Genomic DNA, 23601 nt, shown 5'->3' with positions numbered 1-23601 from the left:
TCTCCTCCTTGGTAGTCATGAGTCTGCAGGAAAATATATCCTCAATTTATAGCATAGTATACTGTACATTGAAGGTGATAAATATTTTTGAGTCAACATTCTTTGGGCCAGTGAGTTAGATATTTTCATTTAGTACTGATTGAATATTTTGGCAACAGGGGTTAAAAGCCTTAAAGATGCCCCCTGTTCTTTGATTTATTAATGGCGTGTTGGCAAATCTATCACAAGGAAATAATCCATGAGTAACCAACATTCAACTCACATTATTTTTAATAGTGAAATGTCAGAAGTAATGTAAATGTCCAACAATAGGGACATTTTGAAATGCATATGCTATATTCATGCAATGTGTGAATGTATAGTCAGTGAAAATGAAGTGATTATAACTGTAAGTATAATTTCTAGGAGAAAAAGCAGACTGGAAGGAAATTTGCTTCTATGTTAGAATGGAGAAAGAACAAAAACCCTAATGAGGTAAGAGAATTTAAATTTTCATGAAGGGTAAAATCATAGAATTAACTCTAATAACACAGAGATATTGTTATATTCAATTAATATAGCTTGATTAAGCCGCCTGATGTGTTTCCATGGGGTGAAAATAGTACAACTTGCAATATATTAGCAAGGGGGATTAACCAAACTGAAATTTATATTGAATTAATTTTTCCTTTCCCCTAATGCATCTGTCAACTTGGCTGAGGAGCATAATGCATTTCAAGATATCCTGTAGCAAAGTGTATAAAAACACTAGTAACTTATTCTAGGAATACTTTAAAAATTAAGAATACAATCTAGGGCGCCTGGGTGGCTCAGTGGGTTGGAGCCTCTGCCTTCGGCTCGGGTCATGGTCCCAGAGTCCTGGGATCGAGGCCTGCATCAGGCTCTCTGCTCAGCGGGGAGCCTGCTTCCTCCTCTCTCTCTGACTGCCTCTCTGCCTACTTGTGATCTCTGTCTGTCAAATAAATAAATAAAATCTTTAAAAAAAAAAAAAGAATACAATCTAATTAATTTGCCCATTGGGACATGATAAAGGAATAAGCTTCTGCCTGGTAACTCAACTTATTTATCTTACACTGGGTTTATAAACTGTTATTTATTTTCATTAAATAAATTGAACAGTAGATATAATATTATCACTATCTCCAGGAAAATCTCTAAACACATTAAAGAGATATGAGAGTGAATTTGAACGAAGCATTACAAATACATATGATCTTGAATAATTGGAAAGCATTTGGTAGTTTTCAATTACCCCTCTTTAGAAGATATTGTCATTAATTTATTTTACTATATGGAAAGGATGACACATTAAAAGTCTAATTCAGTGTTTAGCTTTTCCTTTTAACTTTGAGATTATATCATTAAAATTACTTAGGAACTTATTTTAAGTGTTATTCAAGATGCTATCCATAGTTCTAACAGCTAAATGAGATAGAAAAGTAGTTGCTAATTTTCTTTGTAAAATAGAAAAACAAAAGATTATTCCAACTGTTTCACACACACTTATTACTTAGCAAATGAGTATCAATGTTAGAAAAAATCTGCTTCTAACTCCAAGGGCCTACGATATATTTGTATCTTTATCAAATATGGCTATAGAAAGAGATATAGATATACTTGATTTTCCTTTAAAAGGCAGACTAGCTTTATAACAATGATATTTTAATACATTCCAGATCTGTTGTAAATTTTAAGTGCTTTGAAACAACATACTCATTGAGTTGGAGATTGGCCAGTTTCCATTAACTATTTCTTTTTTTTTTTTAAAGATTTTATTTATTTATTTGACAGAGATCACAAGTAGGCAGAGATGCAGGCAGAGAGAGAGAGAGGGAAGCAGACTCCCTGCTGAGCAGAGAGCCTGATGTGGGACTCGATCCCAGGACCCTGAGATCATGACCTGAGCCGAAGGCAGCGGCTTAACCTACTGAGCCACCCAAGTGCCCCTCATCAACTATTTCTTAGTAACAGTTTGATTATCTATTTTAGTACAGCACTGTGTCCAGTTTAAAAAAAAAATCTTTTCCCAGGTTTCTTTGCAGCTAGGTGTAATGATGTGACCAGATTCTAGCAAATGACTTAAGCAGAAGTCGTTGCGTGGGACTTCAGAAAAGCTAGAATGGTGGAACAGGAAAGAGTATAGGAACTTAGTTTCCTGAGAAAGATGGGGCTGCCATGCTGATCCTATTTTGTCTATGCCTGGCAATTTTTTATGTGAAAAACTACCTTATTTAAGTCATTGTTTTAGACACTTCTGTTATTAGTACTTGAATGAAATTTCTAATGTACCCTGTCTGTATGTTCTATATTCTCCCATTATTACTAGACCCATCTCTCTTTATTAATTTCTAGCATACCCAGTTATGTTACATATTCTCCAGTTTCTCATTATTGCTGGACCTAATATGTAATAGATGTGCTATTTAGGCATTCATAAGTCATTTATTCATAGCTGTCTCTAATTAGCACAGAAACAACTAGATAAAAAATGTGGGAAAAAACCCTTGCACTTGATTATAGTGAAAAACATTGGCACAACTCTTTCTTCTAGAAGTAGCACCCTTGCCCTTCCTCTCTCACCTTCTTTTGGAGATCTGTTTCCATCTCAATGAAATACCTCAGGAGGCCTTATCATGTTCAGTGATCCCACCTCCTCATCATTCCGTGTTATTTATCCCCTCACCCAAACTGAGGCAATAATTACAACCGCTCTTCCTGATTTGTTCAGATAGTTAGCACAAAGCCACAAACAGAAGTCAAGAGTATTTTTTAATAAAGTTTATTTTTAGCTGGTGCTAAGAGAAAGGGAACATTGCTTTCTAGTGTCAAAGATTGCAAAATGTAAACTAAGAGTTGGTAATAGCTGTGATTCCAGTCTTTAAACAAAAATTGGTGTAAGAGAGTAAATGCTATAGAACAGATAGAGTGACTCAATGAAGCCCAGTAGCTTTTGGGTTTCAAAGACCAGTTGCCTTCAAAGTCCCAGAAGCCCTTATTATTATTTAGTTGTAAGAGTCAATAATTCTCCCATTATACTAACTTTGTCTCATTTTAATTTCAAACATTTTGCAAATGTTTTTGCCTGACCTGTTTTCTCTGAAATCCATCATAGGAATGTTAAGGAAGGCTCATTCCTAGGTAACTTGAGACTAGGTAACTTCCAAATAGCTTACATTGATTTGAGGACTCCTCCATAGCTATTTAGTCTTCCCTGGACTACCAGACAGTCTAGGACATGTCCACTTACTTTTCCTTCTCTCTCCGTAACTCTGGGTCATACTTGCATCATGGTCTAGTGGCTTTCTCAGCCTTTCCAGCCCTTGCCTTATTTTCTTTCCTGCATTTCCACTAATAAAGTTAGATCAGGGAGAACTATTGCTGGCTTTCAGAAACACGAGAAATACAAACAAACAATGCTGGAGATTTCAGCTTCCTATATCAGCAAATTACAGCATTTGCAAGAGCTCACAGGGCTACCATTGAAACTCTATCATTCTGTATCTATTCCCACATCTACCTTTTGGAAGAGTATAATGGCTTCTTTTCCCCTTGCAAATTTCTTAACTAGAACCTTTTAGGCAAAGGAGCCTGGAAAATGGTGTCTATTTCCTGTTATGTAGGGGAGAACATAGAACACAGGGGTTGGTGTTGAGGACCTATACATAGTGTCTAGCACTGATAGTTAGAAATAATTTGAAAGAAGTGTTGCTAAAGACCAGATTTTCTTGGCTAGCCATTTTACTGAATCCATTCCATTTCTTCTGTGCCATTTTTAATTGTAGATTTTATTCTTTAAACGACTCAGGGTCAGACATCGAAAAGTCTTGAAAATAACTGTCATTCTAGGGTTCTGCTTCACTCCTTCTATTACCTGAATGTTTCTTTTTCAGTCTTTCACATTCATTATTTTCTAGTTTCCACATCTTCTGCAAGTGACTATTGTGCTAAGATGTAGTAGTAAATGGATTTAGAGAGAGCAGAACATCTACCTTCTTTATCAGTTTGAAGGCAAAAGACTTTATTTTCCTGACTTGTCTTCATGTTTTACTAACTTTCTGGGCTGTGAAATAGTGGTAATGAATACTTAAAACATTTAATCTTCGGATAGTTTAGTTAACTTCTTCAAGGGAAAGAAATCTGAGTGTGGTCTGATAAAAAGCCAAGAGACTGCATTTTTTTTCTTTTTATCACATCTGTAACATGACTTTCCTGTGGAAGGATGTGTTAATTATTGAACATGTACCAATTTTAAGTCATTTTTTATTCTAGACTCTGAGAATAGAGTGGTGAATAAGACAAAAATATGCCCCTGCTCTTATGAAACTTTCATTTCTAGTGACAAGAGCCATCAATAAATGGTTAAATCAGTTAAATGAAAAAAGAACGATGATTTCAGGTAAAAGTAAAATCTGTGGGTAAATAAAATAATGCAGTATGAAAGAATGGATAGCTGGGTATGGGTACAGCATCCTGTTGAATACCTATCCAAAGCATTGCATTTATTTGGGAACTGGAAGAAAAAGTTTCCAGCTACCTACGGCCCAAACATTCTAGGCAGAGAAAGCAGCATGTGCAAACATCTTAATGCAAATTTCTGGACAGAAAAGATTATATGTTTAGCAATACAGAAGGTCAGTATGGCTATATAATTAAAGAACAAGGGAGACTTAAGAGAGTTATGAAAGATGAATTTGGAAAAATAAGCCAGAACCTATAGGGTTCTGTAGCTATGTTAAGTTTGTATTTTATTTAAGAGCAAGTGTATATCATTGTAGTAGTGAAAACACAAGTGTTACATGCTCTGGTTTGTATTTTTTAATTTAAAAAATGGGACTTACATTAGTGAACCATGTTCTTTATGAAGCTTTTATTCTATGTACTTACTACATTTTAGAATGTATTAATTTTTCTTTATTCTTAAAACAATATAATGAACATTTTATCATGGGTTTTGGTTGTATTACTTATGAAAACATAGAATACTCTGACACAATAATATGTTAAAATCTGATATATTTTTGTTGATAGATATTTTTTAATTTCTAAAAATATACTAAAATTAGAAGACTATGACAATAGTGTTTAATTATTACTTGTACAGTGCTTAAATATTGCAGACTTATCGATCACTTGTCCTGAAAGTCTCACTAGAGATCCAGACTGACTCAAGTTCTATGCAAATGATCTTTGTAAGAAAAAAATTACAAAGTGATACGAGATAGAGAAAAGGGAAAGTGTAATAGCGAAGGGAAGGGAGTAAGCATTATATAAAGAAATCCATGGGGCGCCTGGGTGGCTCAGTGGGTTGGGCCTCTGCCTTCGGCTCAGGTCATGGTCCTGGGGTCCTGGGATCGAGCCCCGCATCGGGCTCTCTGCTCGGTGGAGAGCCTGCTTCCTCCTCTATCTCTGCCTGCCTCTCTGCCTACTTGTGATCTCTGTCTCTCAAATAAATAAATAAAATATATATAAAAAAAAAAAGAAATCCATCAGATAACGTTACAGAGTCCATCAGATAACATTACTGGAAATTACTTGCACTAGCCTTCTGGAGTATTCCTGTAAGAGGGAGGAATATAAACTTTATTTTCAACTAAACATTTCTTGTAATTAAAAAAAAAAAAAAAAAAACCCTCCACCCCCACAGAATGAAGCCCAGCCAAGAACATGAGGAGATAAACTCTTCAAAAAGCCTTTGTGCCAGTTATTAGAATGAAAGACTAAGGGTCATGAACTTTGATCCCTGTTCCCCACTGTGGACAGTGCTCCTTTTATTACCTCCAGTACTCCAGGCCATCTTGCACTCAGCAACACTTTCTGTGCTCAAAAGTACTTCTTTCTAGCACATTGTACAGAACAGGTATTCAACACATGAAAGGTTTTGAGTTTCTCTAGGGGAAGATAAATAAAAAATATTAACATCCTTTTTTCCAGATTTGGGATTAAGAAGCAAATTTGTCAGGCAGACATCTGTGATGCTATAACTATGGAAGCTCTTCCTGAGCTGAATGAAACTTTCATATAATGACTTCATTTTCACACTTCCTTTTCCTGTACTCCTTCAAAAACATGTTTTAATTCATTCAACCATTTAGAAGTGTTGAATGTCTACTTTACATCAGGCAATTTGTTTTCAACATTAAGTGAGTTGTGTAGAGAGTAAGTTGATGTCAGGTGTGTATTGCTTGTGAGTTTGTGAGTGCTGGTGTATTTATTATCAGGGTAATATATTTACCATCTTATTTTCTATAACAATGTGTTAAGAAATAGATAAAGTACTGTATAATAGAGCTATTTGGTGAGAAATAATACATTGCTTATACCAATTGCATTTTGATTTGGAGCAAGAATAAAATTCTATTTAATTTCATTTTTTTAAAAAATGATTATTACGGGGACTACAAAACTTACCTTTCTCATAGAGCATTTTTTAAAAATATAAATGCACATTAATTTTTTTCCAAATGTATACTGCCCCATTCCATTATCATGTTTTATCTCATCAGACACCTACAGAATAAAGGAAAGGAGTTACCATTGATTCCACTAGCAGAGACAGTTTGTATACAATGGGATAGAAATCTTAAATAATTAAAACATGTCTCACTGAATTCTCACTGAAAATATAACTTAAAATTCTTATGTGGCTCATAACTCATATGATGCTCTTGTTTTTTATTGTCCAAAGTCATACTTTTGTTAGTGAATATTTAACTAGTGGTCTTTTCCACTTTGAGCATATAATCTCTGAGACCAGTTACTTGATTTCTTGTGTCAACTTTGCTTTTCCCTTTAAAATATAAATAATACTGCTTGCCATCAGTCTGCCTTAAACCGTGTAGGTTGTCTTCTTAAAAGAAAGGATTAATGGTATGCTTTACTTCAGGGATTCCTAAAAATATTATCTACCTATACCCCAACCTGGCTGTGACCCAAGGTGTCTGCCAAAATTATTTTTATTAAGTACACCCATGGCTTCCATGTCATGGAAACAGTTCATCTTCATCTGGATACTGCATAGTCCAGCCACCAAAGGGTAGGGTAGAAGTCCTCTCAGCAGCACAGATAAGGGACTGATACCATTCCACATCCTTTGCTTACAATCACTCCTTTGAGGAAGAAGAGTCTATCTTTCTTTGCCCTTCAAAATACTGAATCCTGAAATAATGGCATCATCACTGACCCAGGTTCCAGTCATAAACTGTGAGCTATACACTCATGACTTCCCCATAATCTGTTTCCCAGCATGTAAAGACACGTTTTAGGCTTCTTAATGTGCACCACTGGTTTTCATCTTTGGGTAACATTTATATGTTAACTATTGTAGTCCCACTCCATCATCCAGCTTTTCCTTCAGAAAAGCTCAAGTGGCTACATTGTAGGATTTTCCCCCTACTTAATTAGCATGAGAAAGATAATTAGAGGGGTGTCTGTGTAGCTCAGTCCTTAAGCATCTGCCTTCAGCTCAGGTCATGATTCCAGGGTCCTGGGATCCAGCCTCCCATCTGGATCCTTGCTCAGTGGGAAGCCTGCTTCTCCCTCTCCCACTCTCCCTGCTTGTGATCCCTCTCTCTCTGTGTCTCTCTCTGTCAAATAAATAAATAAAATCTTAAAAAAAAAAGATCATTAGAATTTGTTTAAAACAAAATGTCTAGAAATTAACATGCTACAGAAAGTAGGAGAAAATTAATTTAAACATTTAAAACTGGGTGACTTGAGCATTGGTATTTGAATTTTATCTCAAAAGATGAATTAGACTGAGCTTGAAAGGAAGTCTCATGGACCAGTGGATTAAAAGGCACAATTCTCAGAGGAAAACATTGACAACTTTTTAATGATGGCTTTAAAAGAAAGCACAGCACTATTTCTCAAAACTGATTCTTATTTACACATGTCCCACATAGAAGCAGAACTTCCAGAATTTATGTGTGTCTATGTGAAATACAAAATATGATTTAAAAATGATTTTTTAAAAATGCAACATACAGTTATTAAGCTTTATATGACATACATGGTGCAGGTGTTCTTAAAAGCACTGCAGAGCCAGAATGGGGCAAAAGCCTTTGATACTCCTGCATTGGATTAATTTTAAATATCATGTGCCATTAAATTCAGTTATGAAGAACAAATATAGGGTGTTGTTAATGGAGGCTATTTGGGGTGGCATAGTAAGTTCATGTTCGATGTTCTTTTATAAAAACACAAAGCAACCTTGATCAGAATTTTAGGGAAAATTAAGGAGACAGAGCTGAGCCCAAAACAAGGTTAAACTTCTCTAGAGTTCAGAAATAGAAAAGAGAAACTAAACAGTGGATGGTGTTGAATCTGTACTCAACTGGGCATGAGCTTTTTCCTCATGTCAGGTCTGACATAGGATCTGACATGCTGATTGTTTGCATCCAGAGCTGAGATAGATTCCCCAAATGCATGAACCTTAAAAATGATAAAGTATTATTTTTCACCTAATATCCTGAATCTACAGTGTTAAAGTAAGCAGTGAGTCTAAGGAAGAGAAAAGTGATCTTCTGGTGATCAGAAATAAAATCAAGTCATTCTTTGACTCAGCAAATTGACCTATGATTTCTCCCATGAAGCAACAGGGGACAGGCTTTGGAATTCCATAGTAAGAACTGGTTATAGGCTTCTGGGGAACATGGCAGAGTAGGAGGATTCTAAGCTCACCTCATTCCACAGATACAACTGAATAACACCTGTGCCAGTGTAACAAACCCAGAAAGTAACCCAAGACTGGCAGAACAGACTTTCCACAGTTAAATATAGAGAAGATGCCACAATTGAAAAAGATAAGAAGGATGGAGATGTGGTCTGGTGCTAAAGGAACCCATGGACCTGTGGGGCAGTTGGCAGGAGGGATATATGCAGTAGGAGTGGTGAGGGGAAAGAAAAAGTCCCTCACATGCAACCTAGGCACAGGTAAACCATATGGAGAAGATGAATCTCCATAATATTTGGTTTTGAAAACCAGAGGGGGCTAATTTTGTGAGTTCTTACAGTTAGTGGGACTTAACCTAGAACTTAAAAAATCAGTGGGCTCTGCTCTGGGAGAGCCAGGAGGCAAAAAAGAAACTGAATCCCTGCCCTTAAAGAGACAGCATAGCAAACAGTCTTGCAGAGATACAGCACAGAAATAACTATTTGAAAAACACATGGTGTATACAGGAAGGAGATTTTTTAATACTCTCGTGCCATAGGCTGGAAGGGCAAGTATTGTTGGGAGACTTTCCAAGAGTAAAAGAGCTGGCATGCTCCATTTCTCTGTCCTGCCCCCAAGCCTAGATACCCAGATATCTGTGGGAGCTGGCACAGCACCAACACTTTACACCGAATTACATACAATCCATACCCTACCCTGACACTCTTCTGCAGTTCTGCCTCGTCCAGCCCAGCCAGCCTCAGAAGGATATTTGGGTGGCTGCAGTCCTCTCCTACAGTGAATTTGCACAGATCTTCCAGGCACCACACACCCCATCTCCATGTTCTCCTGTGGATTCACCCCCTTTAGCTCTATGGCATCAGTTTTCTAAGGCAGCTCCATGTTGCCTCCCATATCAGAACTGTGCCAACCTTGGTAACACTACACATCCCATTCTACATTCTCCAGCAGACTTGCCCCCTCCAATTCACACTTGGCTGGGATCCATCCAAAACTTTTTCATAGGCCTGATGGTGTGCAAACGGCTCTGAGAGGGGCCAGCACCACTCCAAAGTGATTTCTGCTCTGGAGAGAGGGGAAGATAACCACATATACTGATTTAACTGCAGCCCCAGCAGCAGGCCACCAACAAAAGCTTCTCAGGGCACAACACAGTAAGAGTGCCCTAGAGATGAGTAATACTGCATCCCTGGAAAACACCTGCTCTAACTCAACCCAAACTGCAGGTGGCCCAAGATTGGAGCACTAACAAGAAAGGAATCAAACTCTACTCACAACACTCAAAGAGAACCACTATAGATGAAGAACTGGATGGCAAAATGAAGAACTGATGGCAAAAGCAGTTAAGCCACAAGTAGGGCATATGCAACAGACATAGGAGGCACACTTGAAATGCCAGTTTCTAGTAACAGGGACACTGCACTATAGACCACTACAGGGCCTTTTTTCATAAAGTCACTACTTCAAAGAATAGGAGATATAGCTGACTTTCCTAACAAATGGAAACAGACACAGAGTTAGACAAAATGAGGAGGCAGAGGAATACGTCCTAAATAAAAAAAGAGGACAAAATCATAGCAAGAGTCCTAAACAAAACAGAGGTAAGTAATATGCCTGCTAGAGAATATAAAGCAGTGGTCATAAAGATATGCATTGGACTTAAGAAATGAGTGGACGATCTCAGTGAGACCCTTAACAAGAACCAATCTGAGATGAAGAACTGAATAACTGAAATTAAAATACATGAGGTGGGATAAATAGTATAATTGAGGAAGCCAAAGAAAAGATCAACAATGTGGAGGAGAGAGTAATGAAAAGCAATCAAGCTGAAGAAGACAGAGAAAAAAAATAATGCAAAATGAAAATAGACTTAGGGACTCAGCAACATCATCAAATATAAAATATTTGCATTATAAAGATTCCAGAATGAAAAGAGAGAAAAGGGGGCAGAAAATATATTTAAACAAATAATAGCTGAAAACTTCCTGAATCTATAGAAGGAAACAGAAATCCAGATTTAAGAGGCACAGAGAGCCCCCAAAAATATCAATCCATGGAAGTCCACACCAAGGTACTTAGTAATTAAAATCGCAAAAGGTGGGCACCTGGGTGGCTCAGTGGGTTAAGCCTCTGCCTTTGGCCCAGATCATGATCCCAGGGTCTTGGGATCAAGGCCCACATTGGGATCTCTGCTCAGCAGGGATCCTGCTTCCTCCACTCTGCTTGCCTCTTTGCCTACTTGTGATCTCTCTCTCTCTCTGTCAAATAAATAAATAAATAAATAAAATCTTTTAAAAAATGGCAAGAGGTTGTGATAAAGAGAATTTTAAAGAGAAAAAAGAAATTTAAAGAGAAAAGAAAATTGTTATATACAAGAGAAATCTCATAAGGTCAGGAGGTGATTTTTCAGCAGAAACTTTATAGGCCCAGAAGGGATTGCAATGATGTATTCAAAGTGCTGAAAGAAAAAAAAGTTCAGCCAAGAACATTCTGTCCAGCATAGACATTCTGTCATTCAGAATAGGGGAGATGAAGAATTTCACAAACAAAAGTTAAAGGAATTCATCACCACTAACAGTCCTACAAGAAATGTTAAAGGGGACTCTTTGAATGAGAGAAAGAACATTAATATGAGCAAGAAAAGTAGGAAACACAATAGCAGTAAAATTAAGAATATCAACAAAAATCAGTCAGTGGAGGGAGGGGCACCTGGGTGGCTCAGTTGGTTAAGCATTGACTCTTGGTTTTAGCTCAGGTCATGATCTTGGGGTCCTGGGATTTAGTCCCTTGTCTGGCTCTGCAACGCAAAAAGGAGTCTGCTTCCTTTCTCTCTCTCCCTCTGCCCTTCCCCTGCTTGTGCTCTTTCCCTCTAAGATAAATCAATTTTTAAAAAAATAGTCAAGGTATTCATAAAATAGAAGGATGTAAAGTGTGATACCATATATGTAAAACATGGGGGAGAGAGGATTAAAAATGTTGTGCTTTTAGAATGGCTTCAAATTTAAGCTATTTTCAACTTAATATAAACTTACATATGCAGATGTTATATCCAAACTAATGGTAACTACAAGTACAAACTGATAGTAGATATGCAAAAAATAAAGAGAAAGGAATCCAAGTATATTACTAAAGAAAGCCAGCAAAGCATGAGAAGAAAGCAAAAGAAGAAAGGAACAGAAAGAACAAAAAGAAAGGAACAGAGAGAGAATAAAAACAATTGTAAAACAAGAACAAAATGGCAATAAGTACATGCCTATCAATAATTACTTTGAATAATAAAACACTGGTAGTAGGGATTTGAACACTCCACTTACATCAAGGGGTAGATCATACCAACAGAAAGTCAACAAGCAACCAATGGCTACAAATGACACATAGATGGATTTAACAGATCTATTCAGAACATTCCATCCTAAAATAACAGAATATACATTCTTTTCAAGTACACATGGAACATTCTCCAGAGTTGATCCACGTATTAGGCCACAAAACAAGTCTTGACAAATTTGAAATTATTTAAGTCATACCATACATCTTTCCTGACCATAATACTAGAAAACTAGAAATCAGCCATAAGAAAAATCTGGAAGAACACAAATACATGATTAAATCAAGTGCTACTAAACAATGAATGAGTCAACGAAGAAATCAAAGAGGAAATTTAAAAAATGCATAGAGACAAATCGAATTGAAAATACAATAGTCCAATAATCTTAGGATGAAGCAAGACCTGTTATAAGAGGAAACTTAATAGCAATACAGATTTACTTCAAAAGCAAGAAAAGTCTCAAATAACCTTATACCTAAAGGAGGTAACCTTATGCCTTATACCTAAAGGAGGTAGAAAAAGAAGAGCAAACAACATCCCAAACCAGTAGAAGGAACAAAATAATAAAGATTAGAGCAGAAACAAATGAAATATAAACAACAACAACAAAACAATAGAACTGATTAATGAAACCAGGATCTGGTTCTTTGAAAAGAGAAAAGCCATACTCATCAAAACCAAAACCAAACCAAACCAAACTAAAACAAACCAAAAACAAACCAAAACAGAACAAAATAACAGAGAGAGAAAAAGAAAGGGCTCAAACAAAATCAAATTAAACAGGAGAAATAATTGCCAACACCACAGAAATATAAAGGATTATAAGAGATTATTATGAAAAATTATATGCTAAAAATTTGGAAACCTAGAAGAAATGGATAAATTCTTGGAAACATATAAATCCCAAATCTGAATCAGGAAGAAATAGAAGATTTGAACAGACCAATTAGCAGCATTGAAATTGAATCAGTAATAAAAAAACTCCCGACAAACAGAAATCCAGGACCAGATGCTTTCACAGATTAATTCTATCAAACATTTAAAGAAAAGTTAATACCTATTCTTCTCAAACTCTTTCAAAAAATAGAAGATGGAAAGCCTCCAAGTTAATTCTATGACACCGGCATTACCTTGATACCAAAACCAGATAAAGACACTATCAAAAAAAGAAGGAGAAGGAGAAAGGAGAAGGGAGGAGGGAGGAGGAGGAGGAAAAGGGAGGAAGGAGGAGGGAGGAGGAGGAGGGAGGAGGAGGAAGGAGAAGGAGGAGAAGGAGGAGAAAAAAAAGAAGACAACTACAGGCCAACATCTCTGATGAACATAGATGTAAAAATCCTCAACAAAATATTAGCAAACTGAGTCCAACAATACATTTACAAAAATCATTCACCACAATCAAGTAGAATTTATTCCTGGGATATAGGGTATTTCAGTATTTGCAAATCAATCAATATAATACATCAAATCAACAAGAGAAAAGATTAAAAACATATGATTGTTTTAATAGATGTAGAAAAAACATGATAAAATATACATCCATTATGATAAAAAGAAAGCCCTCACAAAGTAGTTTTAGAGGGAACGTACCTCAAAATTTGAAGTCCATAGATGAAAAACCCACAACTAACATCATACTCAGCTTGAAACACTGAGAAAACAGCTTTTTCCCTAAGATAAGGAACACGATAAGGATGTCCACTCTTTATTCAACATAGAATTTTAAGTTCGAGCCACAGTGAGCAGATAAGGAAAAGAAATAAAAGGCATCCAAATTGGTAAGGAAGAAGTAAAATTCTCAGTATTTGTAGGTAATATAATACTATATATAGAAAACTAAAGACTTCATCAAAAAACTGCTAGAACTGTAAATGAATTTAATAATGTTTCAGGAAACAAAATCAATATACAGATATCTATTACATTCATATACAAAAAAATGAATAACAACAGAAAAAGAATTCAGAAACAATCCCATTTTCAAGTGCATCAAAACAAAATTAAAACCTAGAAACTTGACTAAGGAGGTGAAAAACCTATACTCTGAAAACTATAAAACACTGATGAAAGAAACTGAAGATGACACAAACAAGTGGAAAGATCATTCACACTCATGGATTGGAAGAATAAATAACATGTGTATAATACCCAAAGCAATCTACAGATTCAATGCAATCCCTATCAAAATACCAACAATATTTTTCACAGAACTAGAAGAAATAATCCTAAAATTTGTATGGAACCACAAAAAACCTTTAATAGCAAAAGCAATCCTGAAAAAGAACAAACTGGAGGTATTATATTCCAGATTTCAAGAGATACTACCAAGCTATAGTGCTCAAACAGTATACTACTAGCTCAAAAATAGACACTAGATGAATAGAATAGAATAGAATAGAATAGAATAGAATAGAATAGAATAGAATAGAATAGAGAACCCAGAGATAAACACATGATTTAATAGTTAATCTTTGTTAGAGGAGGCAAAATGTGCAATGGGAGAAAGACAGTCTCTTTATTAAACAAATGGTGCTGAGAAAACTGGAGGGCCAAATGCAAAAGAATGAAAGTGGACCACTTTCTTACACCACACACAAAAATAAGTGCAAAGTGGATTAAGGACCCAATGTGAAGCTTGAAAACCGTAAAAAATTCTAGCCAAGATCACCAGAAGTAATTGATCCGACATTAGCTATAGCAGCATCTTTCTAGATATGTCTCCTGAGGCAAGGGAAACAAAAGTAAAAATAACTATTGGGGGGGGCGCCTGGGTGGCTTAGTGCTTCGGCTCAGGTCATGATCTCAGAGTCCTGGGATTGAGGCCCCACATGGGCTGTCTGCTCTGCAGGGAGCCTGCTTCCTCCTCTCTCTCTCTGCCTACCTGTGATCTGTCAGTCAAATAAATAAATAAAATCTTTTAAAAAAAATAAACTATTGGGAATTCATCAAATAAGAGCTTCTACACAGAAAAAAAAAAAAAAAAACCAACAACCAAAAAAATTAAAAGACAACCTAAGTGGGGAAGATATTTGCAAATGACATGTGTGATAAATATTTGCATCTGAAACTATATAAAGAACTTATACTACTCGACACCAAAAAAACAAGTAAGCTGGGTAAAAAATGGGCAGAAGACATGAAGAGACATTTTTCCAAAGTAGACACGCAAATGGCCAACAGACACATGAAAAGATGCTCAATATCCACTGATCATCAGGGAAATGCAAAATGAAACTACAATGAATATCACCTCACACCAGTCAGAATGGCTAAAATCAAAACACAAGAAACAATAATGTTGGCAAGGATTCGTATAAAAAGGGACTGTTGGTGGGAAATGCAATTGGTATAGCCACTGTGGAAAACTGTGGCAGTTCCTCAAGGAACTAAAATAGAATTATCAAATGATCCAATAATTCTGCTACTGGGTGTTTACACCAAAATATGAGAACACTTATTGAAAAGATATATGTACTCCTATGTTGACTGCAGCAGTTTTTACAATAGCAAATTATGGAACTAACCCAAGTGTGGCAGTGATAGATGAATGGATAAAGAAGTGATATGTAACCTAATTGAATATTACTCCAGCCAGAAAAAGGGAAGAAATCTTGCCATTTGCAACAACATAGATGGGTTAGAGAATTAATACTAGTGAAATAAGTCCATCAGAGAAAGACAAATACCATAACGATGTCACTCATATTTGGAATTTAAGAAATAAAACAAATGAGCAAAGGATAAAAAAGAGAGAAAAAGCAAGAAACAGACTCTTAATTATAGAGAATAAACTGATAGTTATCGGAGGGGAGTTGGGTGGGGCAATGTGTAAAATAAGTGATGGGGATTAAGAGTACATTATGACTAATGCATAGAGTGTCGAATCACTATATTTTACACCTGCAACTAATATAACCTGTATGTTAACTATTGTACTTAAAATAAAAATGATTTTAAAAAAGAAGAAATTTAGCTATAAAAGGGTAGAAGAAAAGAATGGACACTACCCTAACTTGGTAGTAACTGATACTCCTGTCTTCATTTATTTTTACATTTTATTTTATTTATTTTATTCATTTTTCATTAAAAATCTGATTTTTGTCCCAACTTCTATACCTGACCATAAAAATAAATGAAAAAGGGACGCCTGGAATGGCTCAGTTGGTTAAGCAGCTGCCTTCAGCTCAGGTCATGATCCCAGCGTCCTGGGATCGAGTCCCACATCGGGCTCCTTGCTTGGCGGGAGCCTGCTTCTTCCCCTCTGCCTCTGCCTGCCATTCTGTCTGCCCTGTGCTCGCTCTCTCTCCTCTCTCTCTGACAAATAAAAAATAAATAAATAAATAAATAAATAAATAAATAAATAAATAAATAAATGAAAAAAATACAAGCATACAGAGAAGTCAGAAGACAATGTGATAACTGAACATTATCAAATCTTGGTATTGCTACACACGGGCTTTTCATCATTTTTAAAGAAATAAATCATTATAAACACGGCTGAAGCTTGCCTGTAGTCCCATTCTTCTGCTTCTTTCCCATGTAGGTTTTATTCTATTACATTATAAGGCATCTGTGTGCAATATACTATACTATATTTGAAGTTTACAAACTTTGAACAAATTTATCAGGCAATTATGTTTTCCTCCCTAACTTCTTTTTTACCTTTAAACATCAAAGGTTTTTTTCATTTCCCCACTATAAATATATGTGAGTCCCCATTTCTCTCCATTGTTAAAACACTTAAGTTCAATTTAATTTTGGCCATCTAATGATTTAAAATGTTATTATTTTTTTAATTTGGCATTTCCCTGATTTCTAGTGAGGGTTGACTGCCATTTCCAATGTTTATTGTTCATTCACATTTCCATTTCTGTGAATTACCCAATAATAATTGTCAATTTCATAAATAAATTTTCTGATGTCGAGTACTCCTGCATTTTTTTTTAATTTTTTATTTATTTGACAGACAGAGATCACAAGTAAGCAGAGAGGCAGACAGAGAGAGAGGGGGAAGCAGGCTCCCTGCGGAGCAGAGAGCCCAATGTGGGGCTTGATCCCGGGACCCTGGATCATGACCTGAGCCGAAGGCAGAGGCTTTAACCCACTGAGGCACCCAGGTGCCCCCACTCCCTGCATTTCTGATGTGAATTTTTTCATATTGCTGAATTCAATTTACAAGTAGTTTACTTAAAATGCTTACATTCATGCTTATAAATGGAATTCATATATAATTTACTTTCTTGAATTGGCACTGTCTGATTTAGTATTTATATTAATCTAATTTGAGCTCCACACTATTGCTCAAATACTGTTCTTTATGTGTGTGTGTATCCATTTTGATCTCCTTCACTCTCATTAGCATGTCTCATAACTACTCTTTCATATTCATACCTTTATTTATGGTCTTCCCTTTGGATGATGTACTAAATATTTATCTTCTAATTTATTCATTCTCAACTGTGACTAATATATTGATTATCTTATTTTTATTAACTTTCTTTTTTTTTAAAGATTATTTATTATTTTAGAGAGAGAAGAGAATATGCAGTGGGGAGGAGCAGAAGGAGAGGAAGAGAGAGTCTTAAGCAGACTCCTTGGTGAGCGTGGAGCCCGACATGGGTTCCATTCCACAACCCTCAGATCTCGAACTGACCCCAAAAGTAAGAGTCAGGATGCTTAACTGACTGTGCCACCCATGCACCCCGTATTACATTTTTTGTTTTAAATTGGAAATTATTTCTTCATTTATAAACATACTATCTCCTCAAACTAATCTGATCTGGGGCAAATTTAAATTCAGATTATTGATTTGTTGTTGGCTTTCTTTCTTTTGGAATTTAACTATTATTTATGCTTGACTTTGGAATTTATTTTGGAATCTTGGTGTCTGTTTAATTTTGAGTAGTAAAAGGTTTTATTGTCCTCTCTTCTCGGCCTCTTTGTCTTCCCTGCCTTCCTCTCCTCACATTATCATAGTTGCCTACTTTCAGCCCACAATTTCCCCTGTCTACAGCCAGTTCTTATATATATATACTATATATATGTAATATATATGTATATGTATACGTTTTATTTAATTCCAGTATAATTAACATAGAGTGTTACATTAGTTACAGGTTTACAATATAGTGATTCAGCAATTCTATACATCACCCGTGCTCATCAGGACAAGTGTACTCTTTAATTCCCATCACCTATTTCACCTATCCCTCCACCCACTTCCCGTCTGGTAACCATCAGTTTGCTCTGTATAGTTAAGAGTCTGTTTCTTGGTTTGTCTCATTCTTTTTTTTCCTTTGCTTGTTCTGTTTCTTAAATTCTATATATGAGTGAAATCATATGGTATTTATCTTTCTTTGACTGACTTTTTTACTTAGCATTATAATCTCTAGCTCTATCCATTTTGTTGCAAATGGCAACATTCATTCCTTTTTGTAGCTGAATATATTCATTGTATATATATATCACATTTTCTTTATCTATTTGTCAATCAATGGATACTTGAACATAGACACTTGGGCTGTTTCCATTATTTGGCTATTGTAAATTTTATTTCTTCTTTTTGCCTTATTGGAATGGCTAGAATTTCCAGTACTATGTTGAATATAAGTGGTGAAAGTAGAATCTCTTCGTTTGTCCTAGTGTTAGAAAGAAATCATAATGTAAATATTAGCTCTTCAGGGTGTAGAAAAAAGAGCTCAGACCATAGATAGACAGACAGACAGACACACACACACACACACACACACAATTTGGTAGGACAAAATCAACCAGAGAGTCTCTATGTATTTTGGTTTGCTTATGAATATATACCTGAGTATGTAGTCTAAGTGTAGTTAGTAAGGAATCTAAATATTATGGAGCAGGGTGACCTCAGTAGGTGAAGGAATCCAGACATGTATTTGATGATTGTACATAGTCAGTTCTTGCAGATTTTCATGGGGGGGGGGGTGTCTTCCAGTTCCATTCCATTCCCTTTCCTTTCTCCTCAGTAGCAGAATACATCATGTACTGTTAAGTAGTGGTGCATTTGCAGGGAAGATGGGAAAACAGAGGTTTCCTGTGTGATTGACTCTAACTCAGCCTTGTGAGTTCTAGTTATCTTTTGAAATAGAATACAACACCCTGACCACTGAATTTTTCCAGTGGCTTCTGAATTACTGGCTATCTGGTCATTAAGAGTATCACTTAAATCCTTATTTGTCACTTAGGAAAAAACATGAGGGTCACGAGAGATTTGGGGCCTTACTGGGTGGCCTCCTTTGGAAGATTTACAAGTACAAATCTCAAGACTATCAAGGAATCTCATGATGGAGAGTGAAAGAGAAAGGAAGATATGGCTCCATGTTAGTGCTTTTTAAGTAATGGTCTAATGAACATCTCCCAGTTTGGAGGCAATTTCTTCTCCCAATGGAAACCACAGATGAAATGTGACAAGGAGCGGTGCCTGGGTGGCTCAGTGGGTTAAAGCCTCTGCCTTCAGCTCAGGTCTTGATCCCAGAGTCCTGGGATGGAGCCCCCCATTGGGCTTTCTGCTCAGCAGGGAGCCTGCCTCCCTCCCTGCCTCCCCTGCCTCTCTGCCTGCTTGTGATTTCTGTCTGTCAAATAAATAAATAAAATCTAAAAAAAGAAAAAAGAAAAAGAAAAGAAAAGAAATGTGACAAGGAAGACAGACTTGTGTTTTGGAAAATTTTAGTGAAGCTGAATGGGATGTTTTCTACAGGAGCTAAGTGAAAAATCGGAATTGCTAAAACTTACACAAAAATGTTTTACCTCTAACAGAAAAACACCTGTGTTTGAAGTATATTTTGAAAAATTCTCAGGAAATGTTAAGAGAAGACAATCAAAAGAATTTGTATGTAAGATGGATGTGTACTTCATGGTTTGAGAAGAATATTCTGGGGCACCTGGGTGGATCAGTGGGTTAAGCCTCTCCCTTCAGCTCAGGTCATGATCTCAGGGTCTTGGGATCGAGCCCCACATCGGGCTCTCTGCTCGGCAGGGACCCTGCTTCCTCCTCTATCTATGCCTGCCTCTCTGCCTACTTGTGATCTCTCTTTCAGTGTCAAATAAATAAATAAAAAAATTTTTTTTAAAAGAAGAATATTCTGAGTTTAGGTAGAAAGTCTCTCAGGAGTCTTTAAATTTCCCACTCTTTGCCTCTCCTCCTCAGTTTTCAGTCTCTAACAGGTTGCTACTACATAATTTATTTCTCTCTACTGCTTTAAGACAATGGTCTTAAAACTGTGCCTTGAAGAGCAGTAGGAATTCTGTATAGGTCCCACAATGATGAGCACCTGCTGTAAAAGAGAGACGTGGTGATCATCATACTATTTTACCAGAGCAAGTTTGCTTCTATCAGTTTTATTTGTTGATGCTTCTAGGCATGATTTTTTTTTTTTTTAGCAAAAAATATAGTTTGAGTACAAATGTGTTGACAAATCCCTAGATCCCTGTTGTAACAGAAAAACTGTATCAACATGCTTTGCTGTTAAAAAAAAATGATATCCATCTATAATATATCTTGTTGGAATCCAAGCAGTAAGATGAAAATCCACATTTTAAAGTGTGAAGAAAAAAAAATTATTTCAAAAGAAGTTGATAAAAGTAAATATTAGGTCTGAAGCTTAATGTAGAATTTATATTCCTTATTACTTCCCAGTTTTGATTTAGTTAGTGAAAGATGAGAAAAATAGCACACTCAATTCTACATGACACTTCACCCCTCAAATTACAATCAAAGCCCAGGCTAAAATAGTTGTTATTTTATTGTTAATAGTATAACAATAATAATTAATAGTGTTTCAGGTATATTTAAAACTGTGCAGGCCCTCTTAATCTTATATATGAATGTGAGTACCCCATCAGGAAAAATTATCTCTATCAGGGATGTTCACCATGATTTCATGATTGTAACTTTTGCATCTTGTAAAGGGAGCTCTAAAATTTGGGTAGATCATGAGAAAACAGTGTGTTCTATTGACTTCTCAAGTTAATTTCTGAGTGTTTTCATGATGTTGAAGGAGAAGCACTGTTTCTAGAATAAAAGATAAGAATCCCATTGTATTTCAGTCTAACTAGAACACTGCTGAAATACTGTGTTTTGTTCTTAATAACATACTTTAAGAAGATCATTGACAAACTGGCACATGATCCGAGAGTTCCAAGCTCAGAAATTGTCTGAGTAGAATGGAATACTGTGTCACCTGATGGGCATTAGAAGGGCTTCTGTAAAAAGTATGGTCAAGAGAAGACTTGGAAGGTAGAGGTAGAAATTTTGACTCTCTTCAGTCAATTTAGAAGTCTATAAGATAACTGAACTTGTTAACCAGAGGGCAGAACTATTACAATTGGAAGTTTTATGAGGCAAATTATACTGATAGGAACAAAAATTTTGTACATGTACACATATGGTAAAAAATAGAATGTGTTGCCTTCTGAAACCCTACATTTCTTAAAGATTTTAGACAACAAATGAAATAGAAATGGTGAAGATTGATGAAAGGAAAAATAATATAACTTGACATTGTAGATTCAATATGGGTTAGCACTCCAGGTATCTTGGAAGAAAATAAATATTATGAGAAACATAAGCACATCCAGAAATTGCCATTCCTTCTGTGTCATTTGTATGTTATATTCCCAAATGTGACTCTTAGAACTATAAATAAGCATTATCTTCCTTTGTAGTGTTTTGGTTGAAGATAGCTTGTGAGAGCTATATGTGAATTCTGAGGGAGGAAAATGTGTATCCATTTGTCTTGTTATTACTCTATAGTTTGAAATAGTTTGCAATAATAAAACAAGAGGATTAGAAAAAACTAAATTATATCACTAACTTCCTGTTAGGAATTTAGTGTTTGTTTGTTTGTTTTAAATACCCATTTTCAACTATATAATTAGAATTTCCCTTACTTAAAAAAAAAAAGAAGTTGAAGCAAACGACTGCTAGAATTTTTTTAAAAGTTACCTTCCATCTGCTATGTTAATCATGCTTTACCTTTCACAAATGTTTCAGTTACATCCATACATACATTTCTCAAAAAAGTTCAAGCTGGAATTCCTTTTTCTCACTTTTGAAGAGAAGGATAATAATTTCTAAGAGCCACTATCAGAATGGTTATTTCTAGCAATATACATTAGATAACCATCTAGGTGTCTTTGTTTTTAAAGTAAATCTGTGTTCATATAGGAAAGAAAAATGTTTTGTGAAATCAGGAAGAGACATGTGGAATAAGGAAGAAAAAAGAGTGAAGCATGAGTGAGAGTGAAAATGAGAATTAAAGGTAATGTGCTGATCTGTGCAGGTGAAAGTCATTAGAAAGCAGAAAGAAGAGAACTGTGACCACTTGTTTCTTGTGTCCCACCACTTGGAAAGGGAGATAGAAATATTTATTGACTTTAATCCCCGTATTGCTTGAATCAAAATGAAAAGAGTTCTAAATTATCCCCCATGTTATATTTGTTTCAAAACCACTGTAGAATCTTAAGAAGCTTTCCTTATAGCACAGGCGCAGAAGTAGCCAGCCAGTAGTAGAGACAGTTGGTAGAACTCAGGCCAAAGTATGTTTTGTTTGGCCAGCATTCTAGTTGTTTGTAGTTGAAACCACAGGCCTTTTGGTGAGCTCCAACCTCTCTAGTTTTCCTTAGTCTTCACTGTTTCCACTATCGTCCAACCTACTTTACTCATTTGTCCAACCTTGCCTGATCTCTGGGAGTCATGTAAGTTTCAGAACCTTGATACAGAGAACAAATCACATGGAGCAAAAATCAGTTCGATCTGGACTACGAAAGGAGTAGCTGGAACCCAACTTAATCAGAGGGCCTGACCTAGACATTTGTTTACACAAATGGGTACTAATGGGTAAGAGACTGCCTGATCCTAGCACTAGAATTGCTTCAAGTAGAATTCTGGTATGTGTTCATTAAGCACCATGTCTGAATAGGCATCATACTCTATTGTAATCCTTGAATTAATTTTCAGAATTTCAGACTGCATTGTTAGATGTGAGACACTAGAGGTAGGAAAATGGCTTAGGGTCGTTCCTCCATCATAGTACCTGATAATTGTCTGTTTGATTATGAGTAAACTGAGATGCCTTGGCCATTTTTGAGGTATGCAGATAAGCTTGGAGTTATCAAGCATATTTTTGAAAGCCTCCAAAAAATAGTATGGGAAAACAATAGTCAATTTTCTTTTTTTTTTTTTTTTTTTTTTTTTTTTTTTTTGACAGAGAGAAATCACAAGTAGGCAGAGAGGCAGGCAGAGAGAGAGGAGGAAGCAAGCTCCCTGCTGAGCAGAAAGCCCGATGTGGGGCTCGAACCCAGGACCTGGGATCATGACCTGAGCCGAAGGCAGCGGCTTAACCCACTGAGCCACCCAGGGCGCCCCAATAGTCCAATTTTCAATACTGCCTAGATGATCACTATGTCTCAAGTGAATAACAGACTGATCTCTTTCCATTTTGTAAAAAAGGTAAAAAAAAAAAAAAAAAGACAAACCAAAACACTATCTCTTGAATTGGAAAAAATCTTGTTGGAAGATTGTTGTTATGGACTGAATGCTTTCTAGACATTTGGGTTTTTGTGGAGGAGGGGAGTATAC

The 23601-nt window shown here is 36.0% G+C and overlaps 1 long non-coding RNA gene across 1 annotated transcript in view; it reads left to right on the top strand.

Moving 5' to 3' along the window:
* The window catches only part of LOC125109728 (uncharacterized), a 69689-nt gene extending 47317 nt beyond the window's left edge, over window positions 1–22372 (top strand). The window contains exons 2-4 of the long non-coding RNA XR_007130361.1: window positions 406–474; window positions 5118–5189; window positions 22189–22372. This is a non-coding gene — a long non-coding RNA (uncharacterized LOC125109728). The remainder of the gene's footprint in view (window positions 1–405; window positions 475–5117; window positions 5190–22188) is intronic.
* The last annotated feature ends 1229 nt before the right edge of the window (window positions 22373–23601 follow it).

The sequence above is a fragment of the Lutra lutra genome, chromosome 9 (genome assembly GCF_902655055.1).
Source record: "Lutra lutra chromosome 9, mLutLut1.2, whole genome shotgun sequence".
Lineage (NCBI taxonomy): Eukaryota > Metazoa > Chordata > Mammalia > Carnivora > Mustelidae > Lutra > Lutra lutra.
This window is presented reverse-complemented; position numbering and strand designations above follow the sequence as displayed.